Source organism: Mus caroli, unplaced genomic scaffold (assembly GCF_978045245.1).
Source record: "Mus caroli unplaced genomic scaffold, Mus_caroli_1 scaffold_18, whole genome shotgun sequence".
NCBI lineage: Eukaryota > Metazoa > Chordata > Mammalia > Rodentia > Muridae > Mus > Mus caroli.
In genome coordinates this window covers 36,101,526-36,126,720 of record NW_028227273.1, presented here as the reverse complement: position 1 = coordinate 36,126,720, position 25,195 = coordinate 36,101,526, and the positions used below count along the sequence as shown (strand labels likewise).

Here is a 25,195-nt window from a genome sequence, read left to right as displayed (position 1 = left end):
CAATCACATGGCATCCACAGAGAGATAGATGCTGGGGCTCAGTTAACTTTTCACTTCTAATTTAGTCCAGGATCCTAACCTATGGCATGTTGCTTCCACACATAGGGAATGTCTTTCTACCTCTATTCCAGTTCAGGAATTGGTTTTCTAGATGATTTTATAATCTGTTAAAATTGGCAATAAATACTAACCATAATACCACACAAGGGACTGTTAGTGCAAACTTGAATTCTGTGAACAGAAGAGGAGGTGGGGAGCATGGGGAAGTGGGAAAAAGGGAGATTTCTATGACTCAGCTCATTGGGAGTTTATGAATGTTTTAAATAAAATAACTTACACTATCTGGGCAGTGGTGGTGCATGCCTTTAATCCTAGCACTTGGGAGGTAGAGGCAGGCAGATTTCTGAATTTGAGGCCAGCCTGGTCTACAAAGTGAGTTCCAAGACAGCCAGGGATATACAGAGAAACCCTGTCATTAAAATATATATATATATATATATATATCTTACACTGAATAAAGTTTCATAATTTTTCTTACTTGAAAAGTCATTTCTCTCTAGCTCCTCCATTGGGGGGCCCTGCATTCATTCCAATGGTTGGCTGAAACATATGCCTCTGTATTTGTCAGACACTGGCATAGCCTCTCAGGAGACAGGTATATCAGGCTCCTGTCAGCAAGCACTTATTGGCATGCACAATAGTGTCTGGATTTGGTAACTCTATATGAGATGGATCCTCAGGTGCGACAGTCTCTTTTCTCTTGATGGCCTTTCCTTCAGTCTCTGCTCCACACTTTGTCTCTGTATCTCCTCCCATGGGTACAAACCAACTAGTATCCCCCCAGAATGCCCAGGGACTAAACCACCAACCAAAGAGTACACATGGAGAAACCCATGGCTCCAGCCACATATGTAGCAGAGGATAGCTTTGTTGGTCATCAGTGGGATAAGAGGCCCCTGGTCCTGTGAAGAATCGATGCCCCAGTGTATGAGAATACCAGGACAGGGAAGCTAGAGTGGCTGGTTGGTTAGCAGTGGGAGGGGGAGATGGGATAGCGGATTTTTCAGAGCTGAAATCCTGAAAGGGGATAACATTTGAAATGTAAGTAAAGTAAATATGTTAGAAAAAAAGAAAGAAAGAGAGAGAGAGAGAGAGAGAGAGAGAGAGAGAGAGAGAGAGAGAGAGAGGAAAGAAAGAGAGAGAAAGAAAGAAAAGAAAAGAGAGAGAGAAAGAAAGAAAGAAAGAAAGAAAGAAAGAAAGAAAGAAAGAAAGAAAGAAAGAAAGAAAGAAAGAAAGAAAGAAAACTAATTTCTCAATGTCAGAAAAATATAGTTGGGGTTCCTTACATGTGGCTTTTTTCTTGGTCAAAACAAGTTCCTAAAGTTTAGTAAATTTCTAAATATTTCTTGAATGCTGTTAAAAATTCAGCTCTCTTTTGCAAGGAGGTAACATTCTATGGAATTTGCTAGTGGTGGGTTTGTATATAGAAATGCTGATATCTCTCCAGCCTGAAGTATTTCTTTTCTCATCTGTTTTCTCCTGTGCATGGCATGTGTTCCTGCAGAAGCCAGAAGACTGGCGAGACCAAGCAGAGAGACACATATGCTTGCTGAGAGGTTCTGACAAGTGTCTGGATCAGTCATCTGTTATTAGCTGTGGGAGAGCAATTACACTCTTATTTCTCTTAGACCGTGAAGAGAAACAAGTTTGGGTGTGCTCACTGGTGTGACTGCTGAAACTCAAGATCTCTGGAAAAGAACAGAGGATTAGCACTGAAAGAATGTGAATGTTCACAGCATCTGGGCTCAGAATTTCTGAATTATGAATGATGTCAAAATGGTTATTTCAGATTAATATTTTCACCCTATATTTTGTACCAACACAGGGGATGATATAACTACAAGAACATGAGTTCTGATATAGCAATTATAAATCAACTTAGCAGTATTTTCAAGGATCACTTATACTAGAGGTTTTCAATCTGTGGGTTACAACCCCATTGGGAAACCTTTATCTCCAACAATATTTACATTATGACCCATAAAAGTAGTTAAATTAGTGATGAAGTAGCAACAAAAATAACTTCATGGTATGAGGACACGACAAATAAATGTAATGGGAATTTTTGGCTGCTCCATTGGCTTTTTTTTTCTTACCACTCTTTTCTACACCAACCTCTTTTAACTTCCAACACTAGGTCAGTGAGATGAACAGTTAGAGAGTCAAGGAGCTTACTTCTGTTTAGACCACTTCCTGTGGTTCAGGGCACCAAATTCCTAGGTGCAACTCCAATCATAGTTATTAGGATACTTCCCACATCAATCCAGCAATCCAGCAAGTGACAGACTAGAAATTCAGCAAAAGCAGCTGAAATGCAACAAAAATGACAGCAGTAACCACCAGTGGCAGAAATCAGCAACAGCTGAGATCAGCAACAGCAGAGACCAACAACAACAGGGATCAGCAATAGCAAGAACAGCAGCACAGGGAGCAGCAGCTACAGCAGCCTTTTTGTGTTCTGGCCCTTTTATATACCCTCTCAAGAGTCCTCAAAATTGCAAATAAAAGGTATCTTCAGCTGGCAGAATAACGGACCTACTAGGGCATGAGCCAAATCATAGTCAGCTGCTGTGAGCAATCTGAAGCAGCTCCATATGTCTAATTTGGCATTAAAACAAAAACATAAAGAAACCAAAGTCCTCACTATATATAATGAACTCCATTAAGGGTGACAGCATTAGGAATGTTGAGAACCACAGCCTTATACCAAGAAAAATCCACACATGTCTGTTTGTACAGAAATCATAAAAGAGTAGGCTAGGGTCTTGGCTCTATTGCTGTGAAGAGATATCATGAGCAAAGCAACTTATAAGAATAAAGCATTTAATTTGGTGCTAGCTCACAGTTTCAGAGGGGCCAAGAAAATCATGGTGGTGAGTATGGTAGCAGGTCGGTAGGCATGTTACTGGAGTCATTGATGAGAGCTTACCTCTGATCCCAACATGGAGGCATAGAGAGAGACCAGGCCAGGTATGGAATTTTGAAACCTTAAAGCCCACTCCCGGTGACACACTCCTTCTTCCTAAATAGATAGAGAGGTCACATCAATGTAGTGATAGGAAGGTATGGCCTCCTTACCCTCTCCAAACAGTTAATAACTGGGGACCAAGTATTCAAACATATGAGCCTATGGAAGCCACCCAACAGTCAGTGCCAATTGTTATGGAACTAAGGTAAGGTCATTGATGTGTATGTGCGGGGCACATATGTGTGGAGGCTACAGAATAACCTTGGATGTCTTCTTTAGTTGGGCTACCTCTTTTTCCCTTCTTGAGACAGTCTCTCATTGGCCTTGATTAGAGAATCTACTGAATAACCTAAACTGTCTGGCTAGGCAGCCCCAAGGATTTGCCTATGTCTGTCTGTCTGTCATCATCTAGAATTATAAGCACATGACACCATGCTCAGGCCTTGCACATGAGTCCTGGAGATTAAATTCAGGACCCAATGCATATATAGGAAGCACTATCCCCAGCCCACAAGTGGAGATTTTCATCTAAAAAGATGCTCCCATAGCTAAGCTACATTGTGGTTGTAGATCCGGATACAGAGTCTATCAACAATGAGGATTCATAACAGAGGGGAAGGTGTTTCTTAATGTTGAGGTGAGATAAAAAATGGAGGTACAAGTGTAAACAATTCCTGGAAATACATAAGTAGAATCATAGGTTGACCAGACACTATGTCGTAAGAAAGCCTTTCTTCCTTTGTGATTTTATTCCATGTTTTATTACAACTTTGCTCTAGTATTTATTTTTCCTGTCTCCCCTTGGTCTAGTTTGTAGAATTCTGTATAGGAACTCCTTAATCCATTTTTTTTTTTATCTCACAGGAGCTTATAATTAAGAATTTGTCTTGAGTTTCTGGGTGTAGGCCTGCGTACCAGAGGTTTTTCATGGAGATCTCTGGCCAGGACTGGTGCGAAGGTTCCGGCAAAAGGAAGTGAGTGTGGGCAAGGAGACAAAGTCTCTGCCATGCCACCCAGGTCACTCGGTAACTCCGAGCAGCTCTGCACTGAGTCAGGTTTAGCTGGGCCAACAAGAAGCAGACTATCCAGTGAGGAGTGTGCGGGAACCTCAGGTGGCACTTCGGGAGAGAAGATCTCTTCCCCGGTGTTACAGCTCTTGGAACAAAAGACTCAGATGATGGAGTAGTTCTCATTCACCTTTAACTCCCTGGATAGTATTTATACAGTTTGGGGGGTGATTCAGAGTTCGACAGCAGGTACCTTTCATTGGCTTGGACTGAGAGCTTAGGGAAAACCTTATTTGCATGTGGGAAGGTCCTGTGTGACTGATAGCCACACACCTCTCCCGCAGGGGCTGTGGGGTGGTAATTTCGACAGAAGCCACGGGTCCAGGGGACATGATCGAACACCTTCCGTCCCATGTAGGTGGAAATCACCACCCATCGGGTTCCTGGGGTTCCAGACTTTTGCTCGACTGGGGACCAGGCTGTCTGTGCGCAGCCCACTGCCCCACATCTGGGTACTTTGTATATTTGAGCACTACACTGGGACTATTAAAGACACTAGTGACTTTTAGCACTGGGCTAAATGTATTTAGTATTTTCAGAGGAAAAACAGGATCTTGGGGGACAGATGTAGAATGTTACTATTTAAAGTGACGATGATGGTTTGGGGTGTCAAGTTTACAAGTGGTAGACTTGCGATGATTAATCCTTGCTGTATCCTTGCCTAAGTTTTGATGCACCATATAAACACATATGTGGGTATGTATTTGAAGAAACGCCATCCCATGACATGGGCATGGATTTTCTAAACAGACAGAAGTTTTTGTTTCCCTACAATGATAGCTCACTGGATAATGCTTTTGCCTAACAAGCATGAGAAAGGTATTCAGGGAACAATACCCATGTAAGTGCCATCTGTAATCTTAGCATGTGTAAGCAGAGACAGGGATCTTTAGAGAATACTAGCAAGGTAGACTAGCCAAAATGTTTAACTCTGGGTTTGAATGAGAGATCCTACTTCAGTACATAAAGTGGAGTGTGATCAAGAAAGGCACTCAATGCTAGATTATGCTTTCTATGTGCATGCTCAAACATGTGAACCTACATCCATTTAAATATGTATACATATGCACACACTTAACACTTAAAGGTAGTGTATACCTTTATCACTGAGTGTCTTTTCTGTATGCAGCAAAATGCTGGGTCCTATTTACATATCCAGTCTGGCAGTAAAATGCTGGGTTCTGTTTACATATCTATTCTGTTAGTCTATGTTTTTTTGCTTTTGTTTTTTAATTGGGGAATTGAGTCCATTGATGTTAAGAGATATTAAGGAAAAGTGATTGTCGTTTCTTGTTATTTTTGTGGTTGGAGGTGGAATTATGTTTGTGGGGCTATCTTCTGTTGGATTTTTTGAAAGATTATGTTCTTGCTTTCTCAAGGTGTAGTTTCCCTCCGTGTGTTGGAGTTTTCCATTTATTATCCTTTATAGGGCTCAATTTCTGGAAAGATATTGTGTAAATCTGGTTTTGTTATGGAATATCTTTATTTCTCCATCTATGTTAATTGAGGGTTTTTCTGGGTATAGTAGCCTGGGCTGGCATTTATGTTCTCATAGGGTCTCTATAATATTTGCCCAGGATCTTCTAGCTTTTATAGTCTCTGGCTAGAAGTCTAGTGTAAGTCTTATAGGTCTGCCTTTATATGTTACTTGACCTTTTACACTTACTGCTTTTAATATTCTTTTTTTGTTTTGTTCATTTGCTGATTTGATTATTATGTAAAGGGGGGATTTCTTTTCTGTTCCAGTCTATTTGGAGTTCTGTAGGCTTCTTGTATGTTCATGGGCATCACTTTCTTTATGTTAGGGAAGTTTTCTATAATTTTGTTAAAGATATTTACTGGTCCTTCAAGTTGAGACTCTGCTCTCTTCTATACCTATTATCCATAGTTTTCATCTTCTCGTTGTGTCCTGGATTTCCTGGATGTTTTGAGTTAGGAGATATTTTGTATTTTGCATTTTCTTTGACTGTCGTTTCAATGTTTTCTATGGTTTCTTCTACACCTGAGAATCTCTCTTCTATCTCTTGTATTCTGTTTGTTATGTTTGCATCTATGGCTCAGTTAACAGAAACATTGGAGTGGAACATGAAGGTATGTAAGTGTTCAAGAGTTTCAAATTAATATTCTATATATTCCAGTTTCCTAGACAATTGTATTTGTATCTCTAAAATAATGTATCAATTCTTTTAGAATTTCATGTATTTTAATCGTATTATATCCACTCTCCCTACACACCTACCCCAGCTTTGCCCAGACCTTCAAGTCACTATGCGAATGTCATATCTTCTTTTTATTTCATTTGTAACAGAGCCCAGTAGTGCTGCCATGACCACATAAACTTATCATTTGTTACATCTTCAGCTTATAAGAAGCCACACCCCTAGTGAAACCAATCCCACCCCCAATTTCCTCCAGCATCTATTGATTTTCAATAGCTACTTACCTAAGTGTGGAACCCAGCCAGCTCCCTATGAATCCTGCTAGAAGGCTGACTGACTTATGCAGGACTTGTATAGGCAATCACATAGCTCCTCAGAGATTTATAAGTGTAGCAGCCATGCAAATACAGGAGACACTGGATATCATAGAAGGCCTCTCTGACCTCTGTCTCAGAGACTCTCTGCTTGTCTTGTGAGTTGTCAGCAGATATGACAGGATAGATGTATTTGCATGTTAGGCATGCTTGCAAGAGGATAGGAGTCTTTTCCTTAGATCAATGTATAGGGACCACATTTCTTGACACCAGACCTCATTGCGGACATCTAGCCCTTCAATTATCTTGGCCAATCACTTAATCCCTCTAGGCCTCAAAGTCTTCACATGTGTGTAGGAAATGGGAATTAGTGGTGTAGTTGGTAAATGTATTTATATAGAGCTAGAGAGCTAGCCCATGAAAATGTCTGATAGCTTGTCTTAGAGTATTATATGATGCTTATTATGCTGAATGCTATTTATCTGTTCTTGGATGTAAAATTGCGAAATTGACTACAAAAATATGTATCAGGATGTGAATTTAGCTGGATGGGTAAAGCATAATTTGGATCCTCAGATGCCAAATAATGTTGTGCACGGTAGTTCATATCTGTAAATCTAGGGTTCCCATGGTAAGCTGTGAGATGAGAGAAGAGAACATCTTGACTCTTATGGGCCATTCATCTTGGAATATGCAGTGGTGAACAAGACCCTATTTCAAACATGGTAGACATCAAGGACAGATGTCCAGACATGTGCTGTGCTATGGACATGCCTTGACTTTTGCACATGAACATGAACATAGAAACATCACACATACACATACTCACATACTCTCCCCCTGTCTCTGCCCCCCTCTCTCTTTCTCTGATATTTAAAAATCTATGAAATATGTCTGATTTATCACAAGTACCTAATAAATTCTATATTCCTTTTTTTCTTTCTTCTGAATACTGTTAAATATTTCAGCCAAGATCCTGTGGTCTAAATTATGGAGAAGTTGCTTGAGATTTTTTTTCCCCCTGAGCACAAATTGGTGTGATTTGTCTCTTCAACATGATGAATTGTGTGAGGCTCTGCATGGTCCCAGTGAAGCCTGCAGTTTTTCAAAGAAAGGTAGGCATAAGGACAAAAAAGACCATTTTAAAAAAGAGGATCACTTAGGTTAATGGAGATGTCAGTGTCTTCATCTTCAAATTGAGGGTCTGTTGTATGTATCTGTTATGAGGAGACCTCTGGACAGTTATAACTGGTGTATGTTACTGATGCAGCCTATGACTGCTCAGTTATCTAGTTTGATTGCTGCCTTGGAAAGATGACTGTGACTGATTACACTACACTACAGGCTGGTAGAAGAACATGTGCAAAAGTTCTTTAACCTTGCCTGTGTGTCTATGTATGTGTAAATAAAACTCACATATAAAACACATATTTAAAACTTTTGAGAAATTCATAGTTAGAGAATAGCTCCCTACCTTGTAAGAATGATTTCAAATAAAGCTTTTTAACTGCGTATCTTTCCCAGTGTCACAAACTTTCCTTTAGTCAGTGATAGCTTACAGTTGGAACCTTCAGAGGCAAGCTCCTCCATCCTTTAGCCTCTCAACTGATATGTGGCATTGAAAAGAAAACAAAAACAAGAAAAATATCAAGACCAACTGGTGACAGTCCTCTTTTCCAGAAAATTCCTGGAAATAGATCATTTGTGTACTCTGTAATCCCTATTTGTGCTGAGCGTTTGGTAAGAACCAGTGTCTCAAATTGTCATACACATAAAAAGTTGGTTGTCAGCATTAAATCAATAATGTGATTGTGTATCTTAAAAGAAAGGAATGTCCGGGAATGGGATATAGCAGGGTAGGTAAAGCACTTGTCAAACAAACCTGCTGAGCTAAATTCAGACTCCCAGAACCCACATAATAATCTGGATATTGTCATATACTTTTGCTGTGTTTAGTGGAGGGAGACCATTTTTTTCTGAAGATAAATGGAGAATCAGTAGTTCAGAGGAAGACAGAAGAGGTGGTAGGGAAATGGCAGGAATTGAGGGAGGAAAGGCTACTGTGATTGGGATGTATAGTATGAAAGAGAAAAAAAGAAAAGAAATAAAAGAACTTAAATGATATCCGTTCCTTTTTACTTGGAGTTTACAACAAGCTAACATCTAAATATTTCTCAAAAAAAGGTAATGATGTATTAAATATCTCTGCTTTGATTAAGATGGATTGTTTAAAGGATATTACATATACTAAATAAAATATAGACGTTCCACATATCTGGATGAAGTAGTGTATACATCTGTAATCCCAGAACCTTACATACACAGATAATGAGCAAAATGAGAATTCCCTGAAGCTCTCATGCCTTCTTAGCAGGACAACAAGGAAAAACCAACCTTCCTCAAAGAGGAAGGCAAGACCTGACAGACAGTGTGTTCCTCTAACACAAAGACAGACAGACACACACTCATGCACACTCACACATTCATTCATACATACATACAAACACACACACACACACAGCCCTGACAATGATGGCTGTTTCTTCCATGGAAAGCCAACTTTACTTCCAGCAGTGGCTCTTCAATTTGACCAAATTCTGTAAAATTCTATTCAAGTTGCAATGATCAAGACCTCAAATTAGGTCAGGGAGAAAAAAAAATTCCCTATGTAGATATGACTAATCAAATTGCTGCTTATACTCAGGATGTGACATACTGGGCTTCAAAGTCCCCAACAGTTTAGGATTTTGAATCCATACATTTGAATTCTGCTTCTCTGTATCTGTGCACATGCAGGCTTTTGTAGCATGCATCATGCTAGCTGTACTCTCTTTCCCTCTTCTGTCACCAAACAGTATATATTTACCTGGAGTCTTTAGAAAATCTGTATATAGAAGACTTTGTGCTTACTAGCTAAGCTCCATTTAGTGCACAGACTTGTGCAGGCAGGGATGTAATTCAGCAAAGAGTTTGCATGTAAGCCTGACAATCTTATTGTGAATCCTGAAATACATGTTGAATCAGATTTAGCAATACAGAATTCCAGAATCCTTAGGAGATATGAAGTAGTAATGGGAAAACCTCTGAAATCTCACAGGCCAACTAGATAGCACATGCAGTGATGAGGAACAAGAGATCCTGCCTCAAACAGGTAGGAGGTGAAGACCAAGACCAAGGTTGTCCTCTAACTGCCACACCTGTGCATTCTCTCTGTCTCTCTGTGTGTCTCTCTCTGTGTGTCTCTCTCTCTGTTCCTCTCTCTGTCTCTCTCTGTGTCTCTCTCTCTGTCTCTGTTTCTCTCTCTGTCTCTGCCTCTGTCTGTCTCTGTCTCTGTCTCTGTCTCTGTCTCTGTCTCTGTCTCTCTCTCTCTCTCTCTCTCTCTCTCTCTCTCTCACACACACACACACACACACACACACACACATACGGGGGGGGGGGAGATGAGCACACATATACATTTGTCCATTGCTGGACTATTGTTTCAGAGCCTGTAGACCTGGCAAAACATTACTTATGCAGCTCATTCTCTGGAACAAGTAAGTACCATACTTTTGGCTCCATTAGTTTAAAGCCACTTCTTTAATTTCATTCTAGCGTACCTGGAGTTCCTTTTTATTTCTGTCTTTGGCCTGAGAGCCGACTGCTGGGTACCACTGGATTTATTCTCAGTGAGTGAGGCAAAGCAGGCTTTCTTAGAGTTGTGATTGACAGTATGTTGGGGAATGGAAAAAGTATCTTTCCTTGTGATTTTCCAGGGGAATAGTGGATATCTAGGTCTTCAGAATAAACTCCCCTACAACCAACCCAAGAGGAGCTTATTCCTTTCTGATGGTGTTAGATTGGATATGTTGTTCATGGGATTGTTAAAGTCATAATCTGGGCTCTGATGGTTTTAACAAGATGGGTTCAGCCACCTGTCCTCAATAAGCTAATTTGACATGCCAATACTTGTGACAAAGAAAGGAGTTATATTCACTCTGATCACAGTGAGAAGAAAATGGAGGTCCAAGAACCTCCAAGTCCATCTTTTGGGTCTTACCAGGAGATTTATGTTTAAATAGAGGGTAAAAGATGTGCATACCTAAGTGTCCTAGTCAAGGAGTGGTCCCCTCCATTGTGGTGTCAGTCTTTCCTACAAGACAATCTATCAGCCTGTCAAAACAGAGCAAAATAAAGCAAGAGGTCTCAGAGACTGGCACCAGGCTTCATCCCTTTTCTTCTCCCAGCATAAGATTCCTGGGGGAAATTCCAATTTCTTGGGCTTCATTGTTCCAATAGTCTGGTAGCCAAATGAAGGGGCACAATGGTCATCTGAGAACGTATTTATTCCTGCCAAGATGATTACACTATGACTTGTTTTGGGCAGTAGGATGGAATGGAAGTTTTCCTGTTCCTGATGTAAGCTGGGACCCTAAAAGGTCCAAGTGTTTCTGCTTGTTCATAGGTCCCTGCTATCATACTGAGGGGCTGTGTCTCTAAAGGATGAGACACAAGTGAAACTGGGATTGACCACACCAAAATCCCCCTAAACATGTACTTGAAAAAAATAACACTTACTGTTATTCAAAGGAGATTTTATGTTGTGCTGCAGAAAAAACTCATGAGAACCTTCAAAGATGTGATAGTGGTAGAGTAAAACCATGTCTTAATGAATGAGAGGAGGAGAGGGCTGTCATGCTTGGCCTCTGTCTCCAGCATAGATGAGACTAGGTTGGTATTTGTGGGGCAAGATTGTTATTGCTTGGTAGCAGGATTCTGTTACAAGTCTCTCTGCTCTGCCTCTCCCTGCTGTAGTTAACTCAGGAAGACAAGCCCATCTCTTACACATTCCATTGTTTAATTCCCCTTACTCATTCCACTCAAGTAAGAATCTCCTTTGCAACCTCCAGCAGAGTCAATTATGAGCTTCTGGATGGATTGGAAACATCATAGTTATTCAGCAAGGATTACTGAATGCTGTTCATTTTAACATTAAACTTTATAATTATGTCAGAACATAAAAGACAATAGTTTGCCCTTTAGATATCATCATGCAAGGTCTGCAGTTCTTTAATGCTTTTCTTTTTAAAACATGGATAAACCACTAATGACTCCATTCATTGAATCAAAATTAGGAGCTGGCTGTGTTCAGAAAGGTGATGACACACAAAGCAAAATATCAGTAGAACAGCATAGAACGTCATGGTCAGGGGCTCCAAGAAAAGTGAAATCACTTCCATCCAGAGCCTGGACATGATGTAGTGAACATTTGCAGTCTGAAAAACTAAGGGGACATGTCTCAAGGTCACATAGCCTTTGAACTGGAGTGGGAACTGAAGCACACATTTATATGTTTGTGCATGTGTGTGCACATACATATGCATGTACCTACAGATAAATACATAGGGGAATATTAATGTTTTATATATGTGAAAGTTGGAAGACGGATTCCAGTGTTGTTTGTTGCGTTCTTTCTGGCTATCATCTCTTTGAGATAGCACTCCTCATTAGTCTGAAGGTTATCTAGCAGGAGTCTAGTCTAGCCCTATTTCTGCCTCTACAGTGAGGGGTTCACAAGCATATTCCACCATGTCCATTGTTTCTTTCACGGATTCTGGGGATTGAATTCATGTCTTTGCATTTTTAAACAAGCATTTTTGTTTGTTTGTTTGTTTGTTTGTTTGTTTTGTTTTGTTTGTTTTGTTTTGTTTTGTTTCTGAGAGGAATAAGTTCCCCCAGCTGGGTCTGAATATATCTTAATCTATAAGCACAAATCAATGGGTATTATTTTTCTCCTTGTTTTGTAGTTGGTTGTTTTTCAATAACTGAGGCTCATAGAACATAGAAATCATTTTTTCTCCTACTCCACAAACAAGAGTATCCTTTCTCTAGTAATGGCATACAGAATATCCCTTCCAGATAATGACTATGCTCAAGGTTTTTAATATGTATGAAGGAACAAGAAAAGATGTCAATGAAGTCAGTAAATAGCTTATCTTTCAAGTGTCATCTGAATTGGATCCCTAGAAACCAAGTAGAAAAGCTGACTGGCTGGCGTGGTTTGCATTTGTTATCTTAGCACTAAGAATATAGAGACAGGATGACCCCTGGTGGCTAGGGATTAGTAGAATTGGTAAATTGTAGGGCAGCTGAAAAGTCTGTGTGAACAATTAAACAAATACCAAGGAGGCGGTGGTTATACGGACTGGCTTCCCTTTCAGAACACCCAGGATTAATTCCCAGCACCCACGTGGTGGCTCTCATTTATCTTTAAATCCTGTTCCAGGGGATTTACACACCCTTTTCTGGCTTCCAGAGGCATCGGACACACTCACGCTTCACAGACATACATGCATGCAAAATACCCAGACACATAAAAATGAATGAGTTAATTAAGACCCTTGCAGTGGACAGTGTCTTAGGAAGGACAGCCCAGCTTGATTTCAAGAAAAAAGTTGTGAAGATTATAAACTGGGCTACTTCACACACATCTTATTTTCCTAATCTGGTGAAAGAATCTAAGAGTGGGCCATACCAACTGCAACCTAGGTATGAATAATCAGTGCTACAGTGGCAGTGGTCCCTGGGGCTTGCCTACTCAAATGGGTGAGTTTTAGGACAGTAAGAGATTGTGTTTTAAAATGTATGTGAACAGGTTTCCTGATGAAGGACATCTGAGATTGCTTTCTGGCCTCCACACATTTATAGGCCCATGAAGGCACATCTGAACCCACACACCTATTCATCTGGTCAAACACACACACACACATAGAAAAGGAGAGGGGGGAAAGGGAAAGAGGGAGGACAGACAGAGAGAGAGACAAAGAGACAGAAAGAGAGAGAAGGCATGCTTCCAAGATGTCTTTATGTTTTCAGGATTCTAGATGCCTATAGTAATAAAGAGATGATATATTTTTTTTTCTACAGCCCTCCTCTCTCATAGCTTTTTATTATTATTATTAAATGGCCTAATTCTTATCACAGATGATGAAATAGGTAACAGAAGGACATTTGTGTTTATAGGAGAATAACTTCACAGATGCATATGGCAAATCTTGGTTTGTGCATCTCTCTCTCTGTGTGTGTGTGTGTGTGTGTGTGTGTGTGTGTGTGTGTGTGAGAGAGAGAGAGAGAGAGAGAGAGAGAGAGAGAGAGAGAGAGAGAGAGAGAGAGAGAGAGGTGCATGCACAGAGAGTTAGGAGTAAGCAAATTCACTGCAGATAGATCAAATATATATTGTTTTCTACCAGCTGATCAAGTTCCTTAATATGTCCAGGAAGCTAAGAAGATGTGGATGTTCCAATGGAATGTCAAATGAGCTTGATCTTCAGAACACTTCATCCCAGAGCAAGTCTCTGAAAAATAAAAGCAAATTACTTTCATCTTTGGAAGTCATAGGACTGCTTACTGAACACATAAGCAGTTTGTAGAAGGCTTGCATCAGAGCTGCCTGGGGTACTGTCTCCTCTGATCCACTGAGTCAGAAAATGACCACATTTGACCAGGAACAGTAATGTCACCAGGGGATTCCTACACATGTTGCATTTGTGTCAGTGACAAATGTCAATTCTCATGGCCCTAGATGACAGAACATTTTAAGAATGTTTTTACATACTTTTTGTCACATAGCTGTCATTGTGTGAGGAATTGTGAATTAGTTTGATTTCACCAACCAGGATAACATGGATAAGACATCATTATATACCATAATTTCACACTACTTGTCATTTATTAATCAACGCATTTAAATGAGAAGAAACAGAGAATTGATCTAGACAGAGCATTCTAGATGGCTTAACATCAATTACAAAGGTTCTGAGGTGTAAATTAGAGTTCTGTTTACTGAGTATAAAGTTTTGTGAGATAGGTTTGACTGGAATTGGGCAGATAAATATCAGTGAGAACTGGAGCATGACCGAGCAGGAAAGAAGAGGGCAGCCCTAGGCAACTGTAAGTGAGTCTGCTGAATTTGTCCTGTATTGTAAAAAATAAGCAGATAAGCAAATCTGAGCTCAGGGACCGCAGCACCTGAAACATGCTCAGATATGATCCCTTGGGCTGCTCTGGAGAAATGATGTGGAAAGGGACAAGAACTTAGTCAACTATTGTAATAAAATGAGAAAATCAGTTAGTGCTGTCTATTTTTGACTCCCATCTCTGTCTCTTTACATTCCATTCTACATTTACTGATACTTATGCAAAAGTTCTTAGTAAATTACAGGTACTTCATAAAAATATGTACTACTAAATGGACATAAGAATGGCAGGGGTTGTGAAGACAAGACAGTTGGTAAAGTATGTGGAAGGTCCCTGCAGGCTTTACCACAAGCAGGAAAATGATCTGGAAAAAGATAAGAATAAAACTCAGTTCAACCTAATTTTGGTATTCGTTCTTGGCCAGCTCTTTGAGAGTCTGACACTAGATTATTTTAGCCAATTTTAAGCACAGAACTATTTTGGGAATTTTTCTGGTAAGAATTAACTCAGTCCCCAAGTAGATAAACAAAAGATGTGTTTAAATTGAAATTCTTTTTTTAAGATTTATTTATTTATTTTAAGTAAATGAGTACAGTGCAGTTCTCTTCAGAAACACCAGAAGAGGGCATCAGATCCCATTACAGATGGTTGTAGGAACTGAACACAGGATCTCTGGAAGAGAAGTCAGTGCTCCTAACCACTGAGCCATCCTTCCATACCTACATTAAAATTGAAATTTTTTTACAAGAACATCTGGATTCTTTCACAAAGAAGGGTAATATTGGCTCACAGATAGTGCCTAGGATTTGGGAGCTAGGGAAAATGACTAATGTAAACATAAATCCTGCATGTGTACGTTTTGGCCTGTCCCTAAGATAGCAAAAAAGTCCCTTAGGCTGTTGTAAATCACCATGACATTGTTTATATGTGGTTGTTTTATGGTCAAGGAGCAATGCTCAAGATTAATGGTGAAAGGGTATGGGATAAGTAAAGAATAAATTCTGGAAAATACAGGTAAGAGCCTGGCTCATCAAGCATCAAAGCATCACCAGGTGCTAAACTACATCTGTCCATTCCCAGCATTCCAGGAGGAACAAGTTTAACATCCCCTTCCTATGAAGGATGCCTATGTATTTAACTTTCCTGGCGGCGTCTCCAGTGCTTTATCAGTGTGGGCAAAGACTTTTTGTTTTTCTTTTTTTCCCTTTATAAAAGTGTTTGATATGAAATCACAAATATCTGTGTCTGATCACTAGAGCCAGATTAAAAAGAGGAAGGAAGTGGTAAACACTTGTAATCTTCCTGCGAGTGAAGCAGGCCCAGAAAGTTCCCCCGGCCTTCTGGCTAACCAGCCTAGCCAGAGTGGTGAGTTACATGAAAGGATGAGCCCTTGTCTCAAACAATTAGGGAAATGGCTCCTGAGAAATAATACTCAAGTGTGGCCTCTGGTCTATACACATGTGAGAATGCATTAACACACACACACGAGCACACACACACACACACAAAATCACACAGAGAGAGAGAGAGAGAGAGAGAGAGAGAGAGAGACTCACAAACACACAGATACACAATGCAAGTAGCATAGAGGATGTGAGAACAATTTGGGCTTCAAATCTTTACTGATCACTGCTGAGCTAGTTGTATGTCTGTGCATAGGACATTACCACTTTGAAAACAAGACAGGAGTCCTCTTTTTTATATTTAAACAATGCACTATTGAGAATTTCGTACATTTGTTCAGTGAAATAGGATAATACACATCCTTCCATTTTATCTATCCAACTTCTTCCAGATCTCCCTAAACACCCCCTCCCAACTTCTTGTCCTCTTCATCTCCTCTAGCCTCCCTATTTATCTGCTCCTCCTTTTATTTTTATTTATTTATTTATTTATTTATTTATTTATTTATTTATTTATTTTGCCCACAACTCATTAAGTCCAATTAGTGCTTCCCTTATGTGCTTGGGTGGGGACATCCAACTGGATCATGGGGAAACTACCAATAGTTCCATTCCCAAAGAAAAGTGGTTTTCCTTCCCTGAGCAGCTATCTACTGCCTATTACTCCACAGTTACTATCTGGGTCTCTTGAGCCCTTTCTCCCATCATGCTGATATTTTTTCTGGCTTGCACTTGTGTGGGCATTATCAACTGTGGTGAGTTCAAGAGAAAAACCACTATGTCATGTCCAGAAGACAGCACTTCACAAGTCTCCTTCTCATCCTCCAGTGTGTTCATTCATTCTTTCTTTCTCTGTTGCATGGTGTTCTTTGAGCCTTGGAGTGGTGTGTGATATGGATGTTGGATTTAGAGTTGAGCACTCATAGTCATTCATTCTCAAAACTATGGGAAGCTATGGCCCTCTACATCAATGGCTACTCACGGCAAAAGTAAGCTTCTAAGGCCAAGGTCTAGAGCAGTACTGTTCTATGGATAGAAGCATAAACATAAATATTTAGAAGGTAATTTGACAATGTGACCACTGAGAAAAATAATGGAAGGTCCCACTGTAGGACCAATGACCGTCTCAGGATTTGACTAAGTGTACTGTATTAGGCATGATTTCCAAGAAGGATAATGTTGAAAGGAAAAAATAGAATCTTGGAGAATTATTTAGAGATATTGGAGCTGTATGGAAAATATTGGGTCATATTCTCTTTGGTGTGTTTCCATTAAAGTAACACCAGTTTTACATATATTATTTTTCCTTCCTGATAGAAAACCAGACTTTTCTTGGTGTTTTATGTGTCAGTGTGCTAGTGGTCACATGCAGTCATAGCTGGAAATCAAACTCCAGCACTCCTTCTACCATACAGAAGCCATGCATCCTTTGCCTTCCTTCAAGCTTAATGGCAGTCATGGTTTTTTATTGCTAAAGTTATTAGTTTCTAATCAGAGATGACTGTGATGATCACCTAATAGCCATTGCTTTGCTCTTCTGTCCAGATGTCAGATATACTGAGTCAATAAAAGTGCTATTAATTTAGACCCACTGACAATTTTATGCCTTCTGAGCTGAAGATTAGGGGATCTCATAATACCAGGGTGCCAAATGACTATTCAAAAAGTAATGACAAAAATAATGGAAACACAAGTGAAGAGATGTTTCTGACTTCGAATGGTAATATAACTTTTTCTGTGTTTAGCTGAGATGGCTGGGACACTCCAGAGGGATCAAGACTTTCCAGGATTTGAACAGAATGGCTAGAAATGTTGACTCTTTAGCCAAGACAGTCTGTCTTAGATGTGTTTGTCAGAGGCTCTGGAGAGATACAGCAACAGTGATGAGAAGAGAGGTGCCTCTCTCAGTATCATTTAGAGCTCAGTAAATGATGCTTTCATTCCTCTGCCAAGCTCATGAGCTTCCTTATAGCTACAAACTGAACAGTGGCTATATTCATATATTTCATATTCCTGATGATATTGCCTAAAGGAAAAGGAGCTAGCCAGCCTTGGACCATATGAGCTGAAATTGAGTCAAACCCAATCATTTCTCTTTTGATGGACTCGTGTTTGGCCTCAGTGATGGGAATTTGTCTAATGTGTTAACTTTTTGTGTAAGTTTTCTGTTAATTCCATATTATTTATTTATATTTTCTAGCATATACTGATATATAACAGTGGTTTTTATTATGATATTTTAATACAGTTCTACACTATATTTTGATTATTCCCACCCTGTTTCCTTCTTTGTTCTTCCCACCCCTGCTGATCCCACTTTCTGTTTCCATCTAGCTCTCTCCTAATTTTGTGCTTTTCTTATTGTTATTACTGACCCAACACACTACTGGCAAGACCACTGAAGAAAATGTCTCAACTATCTAGCAATCTTTAACTGCTTACAGATCTCAAGGAGAGATGTTCTGATAGAAAGATGGCTTGCTAATTGAGTTGTCTGCTTGGCCTGATGGTTTTTGCTGATGTCAAAAAAGAAATCAATCTTAGTATTTGGTCACTGTTAACCAACATTTCGTCTCTTCCTCTCTCTATGATTTTGTTACTTGTGCATATTAATTGTGCCTGAAATTTACAGATTTGTGTCTGTGTGTGTGTATGTGTGTGTGTGAAGAACACATACTTTGTAATGATCCTGCATTCCACATTTCATCTGGAATCAGCATTTGTGTTAGATTATCCTGTTCAGCACACAAAGAACTTTTTAAAATATTATCTAATTAGATAATTATCTGAAAAGAGAAGATTCTTTTGTGACTTTTTCATGGAGATTAATCCTTTTATGGTTTTCTTGCATCTTTTTCCTGTGTGGGAGTAAACACCCACTGTGGATGATGGGTGAACTTATCAGTCACTGCAGCATCCTTTGGCTATCACAGATCTCTAAAAGAGATTTCTGTGGATTCTGGGGGTTTCTCCCTGGGCCAGGTTAGAGGTGGCTACCCTTGCTTGCCAGGATGTTCCCTGAACATGTGTACTACTGTGTCTCACCACTTTGGCCACAGTGGGTAAAGTACCTTCTGAATTGTGGGTAGACAGTTGCTGTTTCTGCTGTCAGGGCCTCTTACTGTCCTCCTTGATCAGCATTTAGTTTTACTAAGTGTTTTTAAAAAGTATTTTTTTAGTTTGTGTGTGTGTGTGTGTGTGTGTGTGTGTACTTGTATGTACAGATGTAGGTATACAGTTAGGATTACTAGGGGAAGGCCAGACATAAACCTTCACTGCAAATACTTTACTGCCTCAGCCTCATCTCCCAAAACCTACTACTCTTCTAGGAGTGTATGATCTCAATTCGTTAGCATCACTTTTGTAGCCCACCATGATCTATCTAGGTCTTATCTCCTTTTACTTACTTCCTGGCTCCTATGCCAAAACTCTGATGTATTATTCTGCAGAGATCCCTTGAACTTTCTGAAAATACCCATCAAAGATTTCATTGTCTGCTGCTCTTTTTCCTGCATTTCCTGCCAGCCTCCATTCTAGGCCAAGTGCTAGGTATCCCTCTGTGTTTCCTAGAGTGTTGTATTGTCTGCCTTCCAGGTCTGTGTTGTCTACCTTTGTCATTTCCTCTACTAGGCTCTGGGCACACTGACTGAAGCATTGGCTTACCTGCTGCAATTGCTGTCATCCAGCAGGCAGCCTGCTGTATAGACATCATCATCGGTGGCTCACTGAGCACTCTCTTTCCATGTGTCCTCTGAAAATTCCCTTCAATTGTCTGACTTTTCATGGAACAAATGTCACCTCAATAGGGTATCGATGGCAGACCAAAGAAATTATTCTATTTAAGTCTAGCTAAGTGAAACAGTGAGCTTATTCGGTATTATTTACAGGAGTATAGTTGACTAAAGGCAACTGTTGCACTGCAAGCCCACCTCAGCATAACTTACAAGAGCTGCACCCTGGGTCTCTGTGAAATCTGTATGCAGCTTGGCTGGTAAGAAAGTCATACCTTCCTTCTCCTTCTCCTTCTCCTTCTCCTTCTCCTTCTCCTTCTCCTTCTCCTTCTCCTTCTCCTTCTCCTTCTCCTTCTCCTTCTCCTTCTCCTTCTCCTTCTCCTTCTCCTTCTCCTTCTCCTCCTCCTCCTCCTCCTCCTCCTCCTCCTCCTCCTCCTCCTCCTCCTCCTCCTCCTCCTCCTCCTCCTCCTCTTCTTCTTCTTCTTCTTCTTCTTCTTCTTCTTCTTCTTCTTCTTCTTCTTCTTCTTCTTCTTCTTGATACAACTCAGTAATTTTTATTGAAACTAGAAGACAATATATCACAGAACCTTTATGGTAGGTCTGGGGAAATGTTATTTACAATAAATGATGAAGTAGTTTGTCTTTGGCAGTATGATTACACGTGAAGAATGCAAAATGCTGTATGGATCCCTCCCAAGCAACACCAAGTCCCTGGAGCTCAGCCAATGAAGTCATCTCCACATGGCTGCTTTAGGCTAAAGCAAACATCATTTTCTGTCTCTTTTATGATTCTCCTCTTCTGTTCATGATATTGACAGTTTTGTACAGAAATACAGAAAAAAATTGGCTTCTGAAGAAATTATTACTCTTATAAATTAATTTGGCCATGTAGACTTGTTGGCCAAGAAAGGTTGGGTGACCCTAAGATTCAGCTACAAACCTTGTAGTCTTCTGCTTTATCATTATGGGCTTGTTTTCTGTACAATTAGAATAAAACTCAGAAGTGTTACAGAATCAAAGTAGAAAAAAAAGTCTATGTAGCTGTTTCCCAGACATAAACAGAGATTCTTTTTCTTCCCCATGTTTACCATGGAAGGACAGGCAGTAAGAACAATGGAGTGAGTCTGGATGAGCCAGATGACCTTGGATGGCTTTACCACACATTCTCTAGAAGTGTCAACTGTGTCTGTAACGGAAAGTGTGCTGTCTCCTCTAAAACGGAAAAAATGGGAAATCAGGTATGAAAAGATAATACAGTTTCTAGGTTTGAGAGGATCACCATATTGAAATCTTCTGAGAATGCAATATGGAGTATCAATTATTTGCAAAAGGGTAGAGAAGGCATGTTCATTACTTTTACAAATGAAACACATTGGAGAAACACTGCTGCATAGATTCCAATTAAAGAGTCTTGATTCCAATACTAACGAGAGAGGAAGGGTACTTGTGAGCATCCCACAGCAAGTCAGAAATGGTTATTTCACACTGGACTCATTCCAGAGGCTCAACAACAAGAGGCAGCACAGTGCCCTAAGATTAATCTCAACCATGAAAAGGTGGATCATTTCCAAAATTGGTGTTTTTCTTCCTTAATATTTTGGTCAGTGAAGCTAGCACTTGTTTGCTGAAGGGTAGAAGAGTGACCAAGTCACACCCATTTTTCATGATAAAGCAACCAAGTTGAAGAGTCTGTGCTTAATTCAAGAATAGCCCACAGGAGGGAGGACACTGGGAGTCAGTCACCATGGCTGGCATGTGCTCAAAGGAGGTGTTTAAAGATGAATTCACAAATGTGGACAGTTCTATTCAGAATACTGAATGTTGTATGTAATTCCTCATGACATCACAAGAAACAGGAACACCACATACTGTATATACTTTGATTTACACATTCTGTTATTAAAAAAAAAGAAGGAAAGAAAGAAACAGAACAACAAAAAACCAAAAATAAATAAATAAACCCAAGACACCATTACAATTCTGTAAGGTAACTGCAAAAAATCCAAAGTCTAGAGTCTGACAGGTAACAGAAGAAGAAGAAAAAGAAGAAGAAGAAGAAGAAGAAGAAGAAGAAGAAGAAGAAGAAGAAGAAGAAGAAGGAGGAGGAGGAGGAGGAGGAGGAGGAGGAGGAGGAGGAGGAGGAGGAGGAGGAGGAGGAGGAGGAGGAGGAGGAGGAGGAGAAGGTTTATCACTTACATACCTTCCTTCTAATTATTACCATATAAACTGGGGTTAGAGCCTCATAGATCTTTTAATTTTCAGGAATCCCTAGCACTTGTGAGTGTTCTTTATGTCCTGCAATTGTTTGAATGAGAATGCTCCTGTATCGCCTTCTGTATTTGAATACTTAGCCCCTAATTGTTGGTCCAGTTTGTGAAGGTTATGGGGCTTTTAGGAAGTGGAGCCATATTGAAAGAATCATGCCATTTGAGAGTCTGGCTTTGAGATACTACGGCCTGGCTTGCAACATCTCTGTTCTTTCTGCTTGCTTTGTGATCAGCCAGCTTCTTGCTCCTACTGCCATGCATTTCCCACCATGGTGAACTCTATCCCCCTGAAACCAAAAGCTTAAATAATCCCCCTTTTGTTGAATTGTTTTATTATAGTGGTTTAGAATAACACACAAAAGTAACTAATATAATTTGAGGGTCTTAATATTTTAGCTAGGAGGAAATAACTATAGAGCATCTTTATATGCATGGCTTTACTTCTGTAATGACATCATGTATGGAACAGAGAAACTGTGGATTGTCTATGATGGATCAGCTTTTACATAGAAGGGAGGAGAATAAAAATTAAGCCATTGTGCTTTTAAACTTCTTTTCTTTAGGATTTTGGTCCATTTTTTTCTCTCTCTCTTCTTTGGTTCTGCTCTTACATGGCAAGAATTCCTTGTCTCCTGTGCTGGCTTTTCTGAGTCTGTCTTGCTGCTGTAAAAGAACATGAGATCTGCTCAGTCTGAAGTTGACCTGAGTATGTACTGTAAATTGGCTATCTCTGCTTTCCTTGTGAAGACTCTGTCTGTCTCTGCACTCTGGACTCAGGAGCTAAGTTTTGTGTGCTTCTCCCTCACTCTCTCACTTGAGCTTAACTCTTGAGAGGTCTTGAGAGGAGGAATAAAGGGAAGAGGGTGTTCAGATTGTGCTTCTTAGAACAGAACCCTGAAATAATCCAGCAAATGTTGCTCCAGAGATGAATGAAGGATCTGATTTGCATCCATACTGTTCCCAACTTAATAGGGTTCGACTTACAAATCCTAACCCATGTTGTGGTGCAAAAATGGTATGTGCCCTTTAGTCATTGTACTTTCAATTGTGAATTTTTGTTCATTTGTCCTTTATTGCCAGCAGAATCCAGTTTCTTCAGCCTTCCAACATAAACAGAAGACCAGCAGATCACCATGGATTTTCCTGGCTTTTGTAATCTGTTTGGAGTCTACTCTCATGAACTGAGCACCTACAGACAAGTTCTCCTGCATTCAAATCTCCATTGTTGGGAAACTTTGTATCACATAAGCCATTCTAATAAATATATCTTTATAATGTGCACTTGTTCTATTTTTCTGTCCCTCTAGAGAGCCCTGGGTAATAAATTGTCCTTTTTATTTAAATAATGCTAGCAAACCACTTCCCTAGGATCCTTATCCAGACTCTCTTCTGCAGGACCTTTGAAGATCCACTTCTTTTTTCCTTTGAATCTTACTAAGACTACAAATTTTCATGTTCTAGATATATTAAGCAATATATGCCCACATTTTCATTGCTGTCCCCTCAAGGAAAAGCATTCATTCAGTCATGTACTGATTGGACAAACATTCACCAAAATGTCCCAATGTAGCCGAGGAAATATCTGTCAGTAAAGTGCTTTCCCTTTGAACTTGAAAGCCCAAGTTTGATGTCCAGAACTTAACCTGAAAAATGACAAGTTTCCCAGGTTGGCCTTGAACTCATGATCCTTCCTGTCTCTGCCTCATCCATAGATCTTACCAGCATGCAAAGAGGGAAAGGGAAGGGGCTGTGTGAAGGGGGAATAGGATAAGTGGGTGGACTGCAGTTGGGATGGAAGGTAAATAAATAAATAAATAAATAAATAAATAAATGGGAGAGACAGAGAGACAGAGCGGGTGGGATTCAGATACAATGACACGTTTGCTGTGGATGCAGAGAAAACCAGATTCCTGAGGCTAACTTGGCAGCTATTCTAGCCAAATCTGTCCAGTTCATGCTAAGCAAGAGAATGTCTCAAAAATCAATGTGGGCAATTCCTGAAGAACCACATCATAGGCTGACCTATTCATGTGTACAGGAGACCACTCCATGTATATCTGCACACATATGAGTCTCTCCATGAATACCTACATACTTTAACAATACACACATATACATAGTCACATCTGTGCATGCACACGCATGCATGTACAACTTCTCAGATGATGTAGAGGGAAACAACGGCATCATGGATGAGTACTTAGAGATTCCTCCAACAGCACAGCATGACTAGATAAATGCAGAGATGAGAAAGGCTCTGGTGTGGCTTAAGAAAAGTGTGTTTGTGGTATCAGAGGTAATGAAACAGTGTGTGGAATGATAGATATTTATTGTGGAGTAAGCAAAGGCAGGTCACAAGATATTGTTGGGTGTCCTAAGAAATCTGTGGGCATTAGAGATTTTAATCGTGAAACACGTGTGGCACCATTTCTAAGTAGACAGATCACTTCAAGCAGGTCATGATGTTACAACCTTGTGATTCTAACACTTGGAAGGTGTAAGATGGACATCAGGAATTCAGGTGAGTTGAAGTCCATCCTGAGCTTCAGGATCCTGCCTCAAAACCAAACCAAACCAAATCAAAACAACACAACTGTTCCCCTCCCCCCCAAAAAAATCCAAATTAAAAACAAACAAACAAACAAAAAACAACCAAACAGGGAGTGTCTATCCTGGATGTCACTATACTGAACTGGACTGAGTCAAGGTAGAATTCTGTGGGAATGACAAGTATAAAGCTTTATAATCTCACTCCAGCCCAGACATGGCTTGTGTGTTCCTTGGTGAGTGTATGAGATGCAGATCCCTTAGAGGCACTGTCCTTGATCTGAAACAAGATGATTTCTATTTCTCAGGCTTATAGTTCCATTCACAAACTGAAAATATGGAAGAGGACAAACAATTACCAGATATGTAGCATCTGTTTTATTTCTCAAGCCAACACTGGAGCATTTAGCCAGCAAGTTGGAAACTGCCTGTCAACAGAGCTACCTTTAAGGAAAGGTCAGCCTCCTCAAAGGTTAATTGCTACCCTTAAGAGAAACACAAAATAAACTGCATGGCTACATGGTCAATAAGCATCTGCTACAGAATCTCCCAGAGGACAATCCTGGGAGATCCGGTTATAACCAAGAATGGTCCAGAAAGAAAATGTTCTTCCCCATTTCTGATTTGGTGAAGTATAATACACCGTGGTTTAGGGAAGACTTTTCTTCTGAGATGTTTTCTCCACTATTTATCTCAAAACAAACAAACAGACAAACAAAACAA

At 39.9% G+C, this 25,195-nt stretch overlaps 1 long non-coding RNA gene across 3 annotated transcripts in view; it reads left to right on the top strand.

Annotated features, from left to right (window-relative positions):
* The window catches only part of LOC115029761 (uncharacterized), a 32,431-nt gene extending 9,261 nt beyond the window's left edge, over positions 1 to 23,170 (top strand). The window contains exons 3-4 of one of the 3 annotated variants that reach the window (XR_015045945.1): positions 20,755 to 20,896; positions 23,009 to 23,170. This is a non-coding gene — a long non-coding RNA (uncharacterized LOC115029761). Of the gene's footprint in view, positions 1 to 20,754; positions 20,897 to 23,005 lie in introns of all 3 variants that reach the window. The other 2 variants (XR_003835325.1, XR_003835326.1) reach the window with 2 other exon arrangements.
* Positions 23,171 to 25,195: the final 2,025 nt, after the last annotated feature.